Source organism: Denticeps clupeoides, chromosome 5 (assembly GCF_900700375.1).
Source record: "Denticeps clupeoides chromosome 5, fDenClu1.1, whole genome shotgun sequence".
Lineage (NCBI taxonomy): Eukaryota > Metazoa > Chordata > Actinopteri > Clupeiformes > Denticipitidae > Denticeps > Denticeps clupeoides.
Genome location: NC_041711.1, coordinates 9,939,220 through 9,955,692, shown reverse-complemented (window position 1 = coordinate 9,955,692; position 16,473 = coordinate 9,939,220). Strand labels below are relative to the sequence as shown.

The 16,473-nt window shown below is 40.9% G+C and overlaps 1 protein-coding gene across 2 annotated transcripts in view; it reads right to left on the bottom strand.

Moving 5' to 3' along the window:
- gpc6a (glypican 6a) overlaps positions 1 to 16,473 on the bottom strand; it is a 114,725-nt gene that overhangs the window by 27,268 nt on the left and 70,984 nt on the right. The gene's annotated exons all lie outside the window — the stretch shown is intronic.

Genomic DNA, 16,473 nt, shown 5'->3' with positions numbered 1-16,473 from the left:
GGTGGAAGAGGCCTGGTAACAAACTCGATTCACTGTAATTACAGAATAAATCTCTGTCCAGTATCAGTAATATCTTTCATGACTGCTACTTAATTTGATGGTTAAATAATTAAAATAAAACATACTGCAGCATCTGACATACGGTCTCCAATATGCGCCTCTATTGACCTTCAATGGAAAAAAAAAAACCTACATTGTCAGGATTGCCTGCAGCTGGGCTCCACACCTGACTCAAATCCTGACGCCCCATAAATGCCGGAAGTTTCCGCCCTTTCGGGGTCTCTGGCATTTTCGTGGACTCTGCACGAACTTGACCTGGTTTTGTTATGAGTGTTTTGAGTTCTGGCAATCGCCACACGCCTACGGGTTAGTTTCAGTTCGTTATTTATGTTAAACTGTTTTCGGCCACCGCGCCATTGTTTCTTTGAGTTTATTGTTTGTTTATAAATAAAACCCTTCCCAGTAAAAAAAAAAAAAAAAAAAAAAAAAAGAAAAAAAAAAAAAAGGGACCGGGGCCGCCACGCCTGACCACGCCGGGGAGCCAGCCCGAGGGACCGGGTCCTCCAAGGGGAGGATACAGCAGGGCAGGAGCCCTGTGGTTGCCGCCGTCCGCCCCGCCGCCTCCACTGATGGTACTGTTGGGGCTCCGAGGACGTAGCCCTTGGAGGGGGGGCTCTGTCAGGATTGCCTGCAGCTGGGCTCCACACCGGAACCCAATCCTGACGCCCCATAAATGCCGGAAGTTTCCGCCCGTTCGGGGTCGCTGGCATTTTCGTGAACTCTCTGCACGAACTTGACCTGGTTTAGTTTTATGTGTTTTGAGTTCTGGCAATCGCCACACGCCTACGGGTTAGTTTATGTTCGTAATTTAAGTTAAATTGTTTTCGGCCACCGCGCCATTGTTTATTTGTATTTCGTTATTGTTTGTTATAATAAAACCCCGTTCCCAGTATGTCAAACCTCTGCGCTTCCTTCCCCCGTAAGTCCGTAGTCGTGACATACATAGTCTGTAGTCTGTACAGTTCTGCCAAGACAATATGTGGAAAATATATTTCAAGCATTTGTCAACATATGATCAACCCTTATTTAACATTAAGTCATTAAGTTATTATAAAGATTTCGGCATGCTGTGATAGCGATCACACTGGATGTGCGTTTGGTGTGGGGTCTCCAAAACTGCAGACGCTTGTGTTTTCTGGCTTCCTTTTTTTTTTTTTTATCTTATCATGAGCCTTTTTTCAGAGTGGCCAGGACAGCTGCAACGAGGAAAACCTCCAAGGGCAAGGACAAGAGGGGCCGGGAACATCTGAGCCATTCCCCTCACAACCGACAAAATTATTCTTTGTGGTCTTGCTGACATAAATCGATAGAAGAGATAGACGATTCGACGATCCCATAGTTTCATCATTAAAACGACGTGTTATTAATTTGTGCCCGCACGGAACTGGCTGCTTCAGATTGGATGGTGCTATTGATCGGGCAAGCTTGGTGAAAAATAAAAAAATAAAATAAGCAATTTGATCTTTTCATTTGGTTCAGGCTCATCTCTCAGGCAAAGATTTCAGAGCCTCTAGGTGCTGGCGAGGAAAGAACACGGCTTCGCTGTTTCATTACGTTGCACAGAAGGGTGAAAGTGAACGGGCGCGAGTGTCAATTAGTGGCCAGAGAGGAGGCAGTCTGGAGCTCTCGACAAAACACACCGCAGGGCACACACACGTACACACACACACAATGGGACACAGTTCCACCAGCAAAAGCAATTAAACCTCAGCCTGCGTCTCCATACTGAGGCGTGACAGGTATCAATCCATCGACTGCCAACTCAATTAGGAACAGCACTGCAGAGTTAAAGGGAAACGATTATCTGCGGTAAGGGACACTCTTCCATCAGGATGCAGCACAATAACAACCAGCACCAGCAACAACACCGGTCCTTACTTCTGATTGGTCAGAAAACCGGCAATCACAACAGCAAAAAGTGAGAATACAGCCATCTGGTTATCAGTCTGCGATGCACATATTAAAACACCCATTTACACTCTTAATTACTTGCACAACTAAATCATAATTATCATAGCTACAAAGTACAAAATAGTTACTTCTCTTCTGGCTGTTTGGCCTCATAACATAAATTCATTACCAATAGATATTACAAAATGCGTGGTGCCATTTATTTTACGGATGTTTTTAAATTTTACATCATACATGTACATTAAGCTCACCAGGACCTGCATAATTCCTGCTATCAGCGTTAGACTTTTCATATTTCAACAAAACTCATCCGAGTTGCTGTGACCTCATCCTGATGATGAAATGGAATTATCCTCATAATCTTTCACGCAATTTGCAGGGCACCCGAATGGAGCTACGCTGCTGGCCTGCCTCTCCGCCCTCCCCAGCCTTTGAAGAGCACTTCTGTTTGTTTACACTGAGGCTTCAAATTGCCCGTGATGCTTGGTTAGATTTCCATCAGGAGCCGGCTGGAGGTCAGAGCACAGGGCTGACCTGGATCCTCCAGCGCTGTCAGGTGCTGCGTGTGGCTCCCAGTTTTCTCACCGCCACTCAGGACCACCGGGCTGGAGGTCTCTGGGGGTGACGTGCACAGAAGCATCTTCTTTTTGCCGCACCCCTGTGATGGAGCAGCTAAATCAGTCCTCAGTTCTCGGCAGTGCTCAGCACATGCTTTGTTTTGCAAAAATAATATTTAGCAAAGGCTGTGCACATTACCAGTTAAAATTGACACGTTTTATTTCCCTAACCCATGTTAATGTGTCTCTTGGACATTTTAAAAGTGAAGGTGCATAGCACGGTGCATACAACAGAATGTGTCCTCTGCATTTTAACTCATGAGCAGCCATAAAAGGCGCCAATAGATTATAAATGCTAATTAAAATGTATACAATGATGCATATTACATTTTATAAGGCATCCTGCAGTGGTGCCATGCCCTATGTGAGTCCCCACCCTGCAACTGGGATGCTGAGTAGAGCTAAGTGGTTATGGAAAGTAACTGAGTGAGAGAGTGAGTATTATGGTAAATAGTATATTGTAGGTATATACAAAAACACACAATTTACATCTATATTTATTGAAGCATTTAAATTATTTGAATATATTTTGGAAAAAAATGTTTTTGGTATCTCCAATAAGCCATTATATTTTTGCATGTATTGTTTTTGAATATTCAACAAACCATTATGAGAATTATGCAGGTTTTTGCTAAAATCAAACACACAAATTTTAAAGGACTCTTTTGTGTTTTACAAAACAATATGGGATTTACCACTAATTTCCTCAAGGGTTTTACTTTGTTATTGTACATTATACTTACTAGTACTAGTATGTGTGTGAGTGTGTGTGTTTTATTCTGATATATATATCAGAATAACACAGTGAAATTAAACCAATGTACTGTGCAGCTGTAAATAATTTAAAAACCAGATCATTAAAAGCTGTATTGGAGTCAGTTGCCACTCATCACATAATTTCTTTTTTCCTTAAGGACCTCATCATAATTAAAATCTGTAGCTGCCACTTTCTTGCCTTTTCACAATGGCAGTCTTATAGCAGGTCGCCAGGGCGGAGAGGTCACGCAGGGTTAGACGTCTGTGTGTGTGCGTGTGTGTGTTTAGGTTGCCGTTGTGCTCGCTCGCCAAGGTTTGCCGTACACACCCGTGCATGAAGAGTGGCCCAGAGGCTGCAGCGCTTGTCACCAGCTGGAGCGATGGCTTTAATTTTCACCAGAAGCTTGCCGTGCTCCCTCTCCGCCGAGTGCTGATCACCAATTGTTGGCATTATTCGCTTTTTGCATATGAAGCGAAACTGTTTTATCAACACAACAAGTCACCGAAGGGAACGTGTGGAAATCAATTTCTGCGTTGGCCAGATTATATTACGAGGTCTGAACAAGCTATTTCACAAGTCGTTCGCAAAAAACGTAAAAAAAATAAAAGAGGAAGTGCAGCATGGTGTAGCAATGTATTGAGCAATGCTGAAGAATGCTTTATAATTTATAATATGATTTACAGGCTGAGCCTCTTCCTTCAGGCTATTGAAATGTTTATTTATTGCCTTTATTTTCTTGTAATCTTGGATCACTGAGCCACTGCAGAAATAATGTTTTTGCTGTAGTTTTTAAGGTCTAGCTAAAAAATGTTATTATTATAAAATTGGACACAGATTCTTTCATAATCCAGTGCATGTGCCATGACAGATCATGTCTGAGGGAAAATAACATTTGCACAGGAAAAAAAGCAGCATACAAAAAATGCTTGTTCTAGTTCAAGTTATCAATTTTTTTTTTTACAGCAACAGTCACTCTGTGAATAAATATGATCTTCAGTACCAGATTTCTGCCTGCGCATCTCTTCTTGGCCCAGTATAGATTTTCTTTTAACAATCCTCGCGAGAGTCATGAGGGGAACGGGGGTGAAGTTTCATACCCAGATAACTCCGAGCTGGAGCTGGACTAAACACTGATCCTCTGAGCACAGCATCCAGAGGTGTAAAAAGAGCCTCTTTATGCCATGTCTGCTCCAAACACAAGGATTCTGTTCTGCTTTTACCTGTTTGGGTTGGATTTGACTGGGCTTAGTGCTACAGGAGCACTGTTAGACCCTGTTGAAATTCGTCTTGACGGCAAAGTAAACAGCGGGTGGAAGGAACGCTTCAGGCAATGAAAGAAACCCTAATATGACCTCAACGAAGTCCATTCAGTAGAAACTTGCCCACATTTTTAAGCGCATATCCTTAAAGGGTTTCATGGAAGGGATAAATTATAATAAATCCGATAGGGAAATGTTCTTCAAAGTCCCCAAATTCTCTGCACAGATGAAAAGTGCAGCAATACATGTGTCTGTTAAATGTCTGTTATGGAGGGAAAAAAGGGGGATGAAAACAAAATATTCATAGTAAGTTAAGTCCTATAGAAGAACCGAGGTCAATTCGACCTACTGAAGAGAATAAGGGCTTTTGAAAAACATGGACCACTTCTGAAGAATTTCTATGGCTCAGCCATCTTCTCTGCAGGAGTCAGAGTTGCAGCATTGGGTCTGCAAGTCTGGATCGGTTCTTGGCTGATCCCAGGACACCTTCCAAATTCAAGGCCTTCTTGGACAGCACCTCCAATTTCCTGCAAGGTTCTCTGGGTGACTTAGTTGGCTTCTTCAGCCACATGCTGCTATATCCAAGCTGCTCTGAAGGTTTGTGTTGACATTCCTTTCATATGCTTCCATGGTAGAAAACTATGTAGAAAATCCAGTCCCTCCAGGACTTTGTGGGTTTTGGAAGGATTGTTGCAGTCAATAATAAGAGCAATTGTCCTGCTAGCGGGAAAGGAAGCTGACTCATACCCGTAGGGTTGCCGGAACAAATCCCAAACTGTCAATGTGCACTGAGGTGCCACTGAGCAAAGCACCGTCCCCACACACTGCTCCCTGGGTGCCTGTCATGGCTGCCCACTGCTCACCAAGGGTGATGCAGGGTGAAATGCAGAGGACACATTCTGTTGTGTGCACCCTGTGCTGTGCAGCAGTGTTTCACAATTGCAAAAACAATCACTTTCACTTTTAGTTTCAAATGTCTCATCCCAACTATAGTGTACAAGAGACAAGCCACAGTAGAAATGGAAATGTTAAGTAATTTCAACAATTAGCATTTGAAGAGCTGGCTAATTAGAAAACTGGTTCCAGACAAAGAACTGGGATGGACCTTTCCTCCATGAGCCTGATCTTTCTATTGCTGACAAAAATGCTACCAAAGTACACATTAATATGTAGTAATATCAATACGATTATCATCTTTTTTATGTCTTCAAAAGTTGCATGCAGCTGATTAAAGTGGACAAATTCTCTGAACCCTGCATTTGGTTCAGCTCAGTCTCTCTGGATTACGTGAGCAACAAGCGTGGGCCGGCTTGTTTGCTGTCAGTGTTTGCATTTAAATAGGCATGTGGGAGGAGGCCGCATCCCTGCTGGAATAATTAGTCGCTTAAAATTATGGAAACTGTCTTCATTAGCCAGGCCCTTTAAAAAAAAAAGGGAGATTTTTGATTTTGTGCCCATTTTGCATCTTGCATTTTGCATTTACTAAGAACATCAAACACGATGTGTAGTAAATTGGACTTATTTACAGTCAGCAGCATTCAAGCAGCTTCTACTTGCTAAACAATTTCATCTTGCTCTTTCTATCGTCCCTTCACTATCACTATTTGCTAACGTGATACTAGAGGACAGGAGTCTTTCAGTTTCTGTCTTCATGAGGAGGGAACTGCGTAAATACACACAGCAGAAAAATTATATTTTTGTAAATATTATAATATTATAACTCAAATCACTCTTTCTGTCAAGCTAAGGTGAATTTTTATTAGTGAGATGCATTTCATTTTGGTTTAAATGTGATTCATTTTTTCTTGCTGATCCTGAATACTGTCGATATGTACTTTGGGACAATAAATAAATAAACAGACATGCACCAGCGGGATTCGTGGGCTTTTTCAAAATCAAATTCTTTCAAACTCTTTGCATTCAGCCCTCAGTGGTTTTAAACTGACTCACATACATTATGTGAATCATTACATCAGTTTCATTTATTGAGCTCTGATGTTTGATTTTAAGGATTATGTTCATTTTTCCAAGCAGTGTATATTTATTTAATTATGGCAGAGCCAAAAGTTTTTTTTATGTTTCCAATATGCTAGACAATGAAATACACGCGTGCTGTGTGACTGGGAAAAATGGAGCAGTCCATCTTCATTTCGACTGCGCCTACTCCTCAGACAGTTTTATAACAGGAAGAACATAGCTGCTGCTGCGGCTGCCTTTTCATAACACTGCAGGGGGAAAAAATTCTGAAAAAAAAATGTTTATTGACCAGCAGAGCTGCTAACTGGACTTTCCTGGAGTTCTTTAAGGAAAATTCACAGTGCAGTGCCCTCCCCATCTTCACCGGACAGCTGCGTTCACACCTCCTCCGCCATCGCTGCTGCAGTAACCGCTGTTATTCGTGGCTGGCAAGTTGAGAATTAAGTGCGGCATGTCTGAGACCATGTGTTCATTAAAGTTAAAACCCATCTCAATTTTTAATAAGATGCATATACATATACTGAACAAATTTGCGTTTTTCATTTTTTTTAGACTCCTACGCCTGAGCTGACCAAATGTGGTTTATTCAAGATCAATATAGGTACTGGACTTTTATTCTGAAAACAATCTACAAAAAAAAAATAGGTGCAGTAGAAGAAACAGGTCCTTTACATGCTTCATGGAACCTAACAAACATGTTCCCCAAACATTTACCTAGCATTTACAATGTCCTTGTGAAGCAGTCTGAATGAGATGTTCTCACTTGGTCCTCCAGGTAATGCTCTCATTTGGTCACAAGGTGTGGATTTTGTGACTGAATGTTGTTGTGGATGGTTGAAGCAGCTCACATTTGTTTTAATATCTAATTAGCAGTAGATGCAAAAGTACCACAACTAATGTTACACAAATTTTTTTTGTGACATTAAAACATTTGCTTGCAGCTTGTGTTTGTGCCAGAGACCTTTGCACAGTGCTGTATATTAACTTGAATTTGAAATCAAAGTCACATTTACATTTACAGCATTTATCAGACACCCTTATCCAGAGCGACTTACAATCAGTATTTACAGGAACAGTCTCCCTGGAGCAACTTAGGGTTAAGTGTCTTGCTCAGGGACACAATGGTAGTAAGTGGGATTTGAACCCGGGTCTTCTGGTTCACAGGCGAGTGTCTTACCCACTAGGCCACTACCACCTTCTACACACAAATCACACACAAAGGACCCAACATTTTTGACCAGAATAGTATCTTGATGGTTGTGTGTTTGGATGCATCATGGCCAGCAGGAATAAATTAAAGATTTTTCCTCAACACAGGCTACTGACTGACAGACAGGATTAGCAGTAGACTAAAGTGTGTTTATTTCATAACTAAAATCCCACCATGCAAATTGATTCCATATTTCTTTTGACAGGAAATCTTTATCAAAGATCAATTAATCATTTGTAGAACTCTCAATACTCTCAAAAACCAACACCCTGACTCAGATGAACTGACCACTCCACATTTCTCGCCCAAATCCGTTGCATGGGTGGGGCAGTCATCAATATAACGATTAATTATCCGATGCCACATGAACAGTGAAATTAAACAGGCCTTCCTGTTAAATGGCTTCTTGCGGGTGCCAAGATGGCTCGCCCTAACTCTCTCAGGATATGAGCCTTCCTATTTATATTTGCTTGACCCTGCTCAGCTGAGCAATGAAATGGGCTAAAGCGATTGTGGCGAGAGCAAATAGCCATTATAGGGCTATTTACCGGGGGGCTCAGTAGAGTAATGGCCCAGTAATGGACAGCGGCAGGGATGAACGAGCAAAGGTCAGACCTTAACTTTATCAACCTGGAGAAGATATTAAATACATCACAGGAGTTACAATTACTTGCGGAAGAGAGAGAGAGAGAATGCCCTCAAACCTTTGGCTGCACAAGTCGGTGCTGTAGTTATGGTGAGGGCAACTTCAGCCTGCAGCTTAGTAGTCTGCTTTAGCGCCGCATTCTCAGATCTCCCCTGAATTTTTCATTTGCGCGCTTTTCACAACGCGCGCGGTGTGTGCGGGGACGTGTCACCGAACGCAGCAAACATCTGTTGGAACAACAGCACAAAACGAGTTGCAGCGCACATGAACAATGGCAAGAGGCCCTCTTCAGGGGCAAATTCTACTACTTTTATCAGAACAAAGTCAGAGAAGCTTGGCAACCAGCGCCGTTTTGATAAGATCAAAGTGTTCTGATATCTTGCTTAAAAAAAGATATTGTGCAGCTCTAAAGCTTTTGAGTGTTTGTAGCACTTTCATCTGCTCAAACCTTCTACGGTAACGTGACAGATCTGCAGCACATTAAGATCTTGTCAAACACAGCTCTAAAAAGCACTCCAAAAAAGACATCTCGTAGAAAACAATAAGATCTCATCTGACTTCAGTTCACTCAGCTTAACTCTGCTATTCCAACCATAAGACCAAAGCATATTAATTGAATCCACATATGAGACACATATACGTTTGCATTTCAAATGGATATAAGGTCACACCTAATATTTTTGCATTGACGTAATGTAAATAAACTGGTTAGAGCAGGTTTGACTGGTTTATTTATGGATTTTATTGATATGTATGCACAGAAAAAAGTCAATCGTAGCTGTTGTTTGTTTGTTTACTTTACCATAATGCTTATGACAGCACGTATGTCTGCAAAAATATTATTTGTGACAGATTTTTTTAGGTTTAGTTATTGTTCATTGTGAGCTGGACCTGTAACTCACTGGTCAAAACGTGATTCATGATTCAATTCAAACAGGGAATTAATGAGAGGCTGAATCGATCATATTAAACATCACACTAAATGTAATAGATTAACTGTGATTAACAAGAACTGTTGGCCATTGTGCACTGAATAAAGGGACCACTTCCTGAGGATGTACATACACAGAAAAAAAGAACAGCTTGGTATTTATCTATATATCTACTGAGCAATGAGGTCTATGTAGTTTAGTTTCATTGTGAAAAGTTCAATGGACGCTGTATTACCCTTGCAATACCCTTAACATTAATTAAGACTTGAGCAACCTGTTTTTATGTTAAAATGGCACTAGAGAAAAAAATAAGCAGTCAAATCTTTTGGGTAAGTGACACCACTGCAGCAAATTGAGTAAAGCTGGGACCAAGAGATCAGCTCAGCGATGGAGACGCCTTTATTTCTTGCATCAGCGGTGGAGTGAAGCGTATTTCCTCCCGCTACAGACCACTTCACACGGATTGAACAGGCTGTCGGTCGAGCAGGATTACTCGAATCTGTTGAAGAGGTCTATGACAAACAAGCCCGCAAGGCCTTCATTTATTAGCAATACAGAGACTTGATTTATTTACAAAATGTTCATTCATTCATTCATTCATTCATTCATTCATTCATTCATTCATTCATTCATTCATATCAAATAAAGCACTCCTTAGACCAAGACAACAGGCACAAAGTAAAACGAAAGAAGCGAGCAGTGAGCTCAGATTTGCTGAACTTAGCACAACTTTGGTGTCAGAGGGGATCAAAAGAAAAGGGCAATCAGAGCCACGTGAAATGTTTCTACTGTCATGACAACTGCTGTGCCCTCTTCTGGTGACAGTTGCACTGTGAAAACAGGTTAATTATAAAATGCCAGATGACAGGGCCTTATATGCGAGAGAGGTGGGGAAAAGTCATGATTACATTACTGCCATTTATCCATGTGGAGAGGCATAATCTTCTCCTGTAGCCTTCGAAGGTTTTGTAAAAAATGCTAAAAATGAGGAATTAAGACTGAAGGCTACTGTAGACGTTAAGACTGATTTTAAGGGTAAAACAAACTTCTTCTGGCTGCTCCAACAGCAGATCATTTTTTTCTCCATATCCTCTCCATCTCCCTCAAAAGAGGAAGATAAGCAGCTCCCGCAGTGCAGGCTACTGCATCCACGATATGGGAAGGAAAGATTCAGAAGATCTTTGCTTCCAACAGCTGTCAGACTTTACAACAAAGTCCTTGCAGCTGACCAAACATACATAGACTAACAAACGCACATCCAATACACCATAGTGTGTGTCTTCTGTATATACATATATTTTATGTGTACATACATGCACATATTTTATTTTTTCTAAATTTACATATTTACATTTATATACATATATGCACACACACATTTCTATTTTCAATATACTCATTTTTTCAGATTTGTATATCTTTCTGTAGTTTTTGTATAGTTTTTTTATTCTATTTGCTCTTATCTTCATTCTGCCATGACACTGCAAAAATTTCCACTTGTGGGACTATTAAAGGAATATCTTATTTTATCTTATCACTCTCCACCTGGTCCTTCCTCTTTTCCTCATGTGTAGCACCTCCATCTTCAGCATCCATCTCCCTACATACTCGGCTTCTCTGCTCTACACATTTCCAAAACAATGCAATCTCACCTCTCTGACTTCATTGTGAAAAGATATTGAATGTCCAGAAATAAATGAAGTACTTCTTTTCCTGGATGGTAGAACAGAATGTGTAGAGGAACATTATTATTACTTTTTCCCCCAGATTGACACCCCTGGTCGGCAGATCATGAGGTTCTGGGGAGCAACCAACAAAAAGTCATTATTTTGAAAGTGTATTTCTGAACACTGTCCATGGTGGTTTGCTGTCTAAAATTCATTCCTATTTGTCTGTGAAGCAATGCAGGGTTAAAATAGCAGAAAAGCTAAATAACCGATGAACAACAGGCCTGCCACACCTGTTCATTTCATGTGGTTGAAAACGGGGTGGTCGACACAACATTTCCTCTAACTTCTTACTTTGCCGTATCTACAGGTAGAACTATGAAATATTCAGCAAACAGCAAGAAAACAATGCTGAAGTCACGTAAAAACCAATGTAAAACAGTTTTTTTGTGCCTCCCATGACCCTGCTGAGGCAAAATAGAGACACATTGTTTGTTTCTTTACTGTAGATTCTTTCTACCCCAACTGAATTTTTAAACAAGAATTCAGGTCTAATATTCACTAAGGCCTCACAGCAAATATAAGAGCAGCCTTTTCATGTTACCAACCCATAGTATGAGTGGCTGCCTTCTCATGAAATAATAAAACAGGTTTGGCTCTGCTTCACATGTCTGAGACATATGGGCATGTTGGAAATAAACAAAATAAAGCAATGAAATGATAAAACGTTCAATTAAAAAATAATTCCTTAGATTATAAAAAAAACTAACTAAAACAGAAGAAACTGCAGGCAGCTGAGCGCATGAATTTCAAGAGACCCGGAATGATAATCGCATTAGTGCTCCAGTTGACGCCCACAGTCTGATGTCCCTCTCCCCCGCCAACTGGCTGAAATGACAACAACCAACTCCTATAACTGAATGTCATGAGTTGTTCACTCAGAATTGTGCATTGAATTCCAATTTCGAACACACGTTTCCATACATCTTTGCCAAAGGTGACAGACCCTTAATCTGTCACCTAATCCAGCAAATAATCACAGACAGGAGTCTCCTCAATACTGTCGTGTTTGATACGGACTCTAATCCCCTGAGTCACATGACTCCTACACAGATCGTGCACCTTCTTTGGTATCCACCACAACACTTGAAAGCGCGAGTCATCCCTCCTACATATCTAGATTAGCCGAATAAGTCGTCTCTCCGCGTGCCCACGAGGATTAGCGAGCGGAGGGATCGGCGTGGTGAACGGAGCCATTGTCTCTGAGGGCCTAAAGTAACTCATCCCACCCCTGCCTGACAGGCAGGAGCACACGATCTCATTTGTACCTGTCATATCTGTCACCGACGCCTTCAGCAGCACCAGTCATTTCAAAGGAGAAAAGGCGGCAGATGGAACCTTTGACAAATGCTGGCAAACGCGGCCAGGAACTGAGGGGAGGGCGTGTGGACTACAATCAACACCTGAAAACACTCCAGCTTGTAAAAGCTCGAAGAAACACCCACTTAAATTACAAGGCATGAAAGGCGACAGTGGCTCGGCGCTAAAGCAGGACAGCTACTCGGAGAAAGGAGTCTATTAAACAGACCGGGTCAGAGAGTGGATGGGAGTGGAGATGCAAGAAGTGGCTGGACCCCGGAGAGTCAAAAATAAAAAAAATGCAATCCCATGTTATTTTGGACCTTTTCTACCCTAACGAACCCTTTTCGGTATTTTTTTTTCTTGATGTGTGAAAATAATGACACAATACAATAAAATATAATATTTGAGTTCCCCACGACACACATCTGCTTGTGTTTACCAAATGTCCATCCAGATACATATTCATTTTTACATAAAACAATGGTAAAAAGTGATCTTACAATTGTGATTGAGAAGAGTACATCCGTATGAATAAAGAACCAAATGTTTGAGACCACATTTAATTTTTAAGTTTAAGATTCTGCAGAATATAAGTGAATTATCATCTTGGCGCCACAAATGTGGACCCTTGTGCTGCAACACATTTCTCTTTTCTTTTTTTTTTTTTACTGGAAGTCCTTCTCCGAGGGCAGGAAATATTATTGACTTTGGTGCTCATGAATTGTGAGGTTGCGGTAAGATCCCTTTACACCGAGAGACGAGCCATGCAATTAAAAAGAAATGAGCAAATAAAATCGATGCGTATCCCTTACACTGTGGTGACAAAGGACTCAACAAAGGACAACAAAGCCCTAAATCTTAATTAGGCGAGATAATGAGCAGAATGCACAAGTGTGAACCTGGATTTACCCTTGGTTATGACATGAAATTTATAAACCAATAAGAAAAAAAAAACGTGTTCTCTTTTTGTGTTCATATAGTTGTTGTCTTTGTTAATGTGCATTTGTCTTTTTTTATGTCATTTTAATGAATGTATTTTGCTGTGCCGATTCTGTATAATTCCGATTAAAATTCCTTGGACCAGCAGTAAGTCCTTGTGCACCGCAGGGTTATTTGCGATTTCAGGAACATACTGATGAGTATATTCACTTTCAGGCCTCCGTCAGGGGCTTCCGCAGACTTATGATTAAATTAGCCTGGTGGCTTCAAACGAGGCTGTGTTTCATCACCGTTACACCATGCCGGCAAATATCAAATTTGTGCCGTGGGATTTGTGAACATAAACACAAACATGCGGTGCAAAAATGCTTACGCATACGTTCTCTAATTGATGCAAATGTATGCCTGCCCTTAAAATGCCAAACCTAATGATGGTGCATGTGTGAGAGTTCTCTGTGGTCTGGCTGCATGCAACAGGCTGTCGATGCATTAAATAATGTTGTTGTGTTTTTAACCATAGTTTGGTTTATTCCTTATTGGAAAGTGTACCAATTATCTATTCACTTGTCCATCCATAACAAACACTGACATTTAGAACCTACCAGCTTTCAAAGATGAAGGTCAGCAAGCTTGAGTGAAGCCAACTGACCCATAGCCTGATCACAGGTGATGAAAACAGAAGCAATGTGCACCACAGACTGACAACTGTTTTTTATTTTTATTGGCAACAGGATTGCTTAAGGAACCAGACCCATAATCAGAAAGTTGCCGGTTCGGCACTGAGCAAAGCACCGTCCCCACACACTGCTCCCCGGGCTGCCCACTGCTCACCAAGAGCGATGGTTGAAAGCAGAGGAAACATTTCATTGTGTCATCATGTGCTGTGCTGCAGTGTTTCAAAATGACAATCACTTCTCTTTCACTTAATGAAAACCTCATATGTGTACCCAATTTATAAGACCAACTGAAAACTGCACATGCTTGCTAACTCATTATAAATACTGTTCTAATAAGAAACTTTCATAGAACAAGATGGTCCAAATGCCAAGCTGCAAAATAAATCAATTCCCTTTTCATACTATGTTTTATAGGACTGTAATATTTTGTCTTTCTGCTCAGAATACTGTATCACAAAGAAAATGTACTGCTTCTTACAGCTCAAGAAAAGACAAAAAACAAAAAGAATCTGCAAGTACACCCCGATGACCCGTCTCTGCATGGGTTCCGGTATGCACTGATATCACAAAGCTCTAAAGCAGAACCTGAGAGAGACTGATGCCCCCTGGACTCACATAAAATGATACTTCCTCACATCGGTGACCTCAGCCTAGAAGCTAAGAATAAGTCATAAGGATGGCCATAGATCACCTGCATATTAATCAATTTATATTTCTATAGGCTCTACCCAAACCAAATACTAGCCTAATTTCATGCAGAAGACATACCAGTAATGTTCAAAGATGCACAAATGTCACGTTATTACATCCTTTCAGCAGACTCATTTCCTTTCAGACTGAGCTAAGCACTGTCTTTTGGTCATAAATGGCTTAGAAAACTGCTCATATTTTGTCTATAAGGTCAAATCAGGCCTATAAGGCTTTTATTTGGTGCTTTTATTTATAACCCTAACCCAAGTTTAATCACATTTTGTTGTTTTCCAAGTCTCCTTGTTTTTCCTGATGAACATGAATTGAAAATGATTCCATAAGGGATATTGCATTTTTTATTTTTATGACAATGTGTTCTCTTCAAGCAATACTGAAACATATTAAATGAAGGTGGGGTAAACAGAGGTGATGCATTCTGATGCTCCTTGGAGCTTGCAGATAATCAATAAAGGTGACAAGGCCGTTTCAACACCGTCTGCAGGTAAATGCCATGTTTGCCACAAAGAGCAAAGGTTAGTCCATACTGAGGAGCAGCAAATCCAATCTCGTAAGTGATGATATTTAGAACAAAAGAAAGTCTGCACACCTTTAATCTATAAATATTCAGGACACAAATGGATTCTCCTCTGGTGCTAATCGACCTGTGACATGGAAAGCCAAGTCGATATCTGTCTGTGGTGGCACCGTATGCTGATAGAAAATGATTAGCTTGAAGAATGAATTTGAAATGCCAACCCGTTGTACATGGCAAATGCGCCTTTCGGCACATGCCGAAAGTCAAAAGTCAATTGTCAGATCTTTTAAACAAAAATGTTCAAAATCCCCAGGCCAATTTATTGTCACACTTGAAATTGAAAAGGAGAAATCGCTTTTCCTATGGAAACTGAACGCCCATTTGGTGATGATAGAAAGATAACTAGAAATCTGTGAATCGTCAAAGATTTCTGGTGCTCCTTGTAAGAAACCATGCCAAATATATAAAAATAAAAAAAAATAAAATATAAAAGTTTCTAGAAGCCCTTTGTGCTCTGGTCTTCAGACCGTGCCTCTCTGAACTGTTCATCACAGCCCACAACATTGCAGGATGGCAAAGCATGTCTGGATCTTCCACCCACCGCAAGTGCTACAAGTAACTTTTTCTAGGAGACACTGCACAGTAACACTAACAAACTAAATACAAACTAATAATCCACAACTTTGAAAACCCACTTGTTTTGAAGCATCAAAACATCCCACGCATGCTTGATCATACTGAGATTTGGGGTGTTTGGAGGTGAATTCATTGCCCCCAAATCCCACAGAATTTTGTGCAGTGGGACAGGATGCTTTACAAGGCCATTGCCATCAGGGAATTCCCTTAACATAAAGTGATGCATGTGATCTTTAGAAAGGGCTACATGTCAAAGAAATTCCCAGCAGAACGGCCCCAGAGTGTCGCATAACAAGAAAGACTTGCTTTTTTCCCCACTGTGCATGCCGTTCTGACACTCACATGCCCACCGTTGATGGTTTTGGCTCTGAACAGGGCACTCTGACACATCAGCAGAAACAAGCTGTGCCATTCTTTCAACCATTACAGGTCTCAGAAATAGCCCGTGTTGCATCAATTCAGGCTCAAACATAACTACACATTTTTATAGAAATGAAAATAAAGTGGTCAGAGTCGCCGTGGGTTCCCTTCCGGTTCCCCGCCCTAAGGCATGCAGTCAAAGTAGATTGGAAAACTGGCCAGTGTATAACTAAATTTA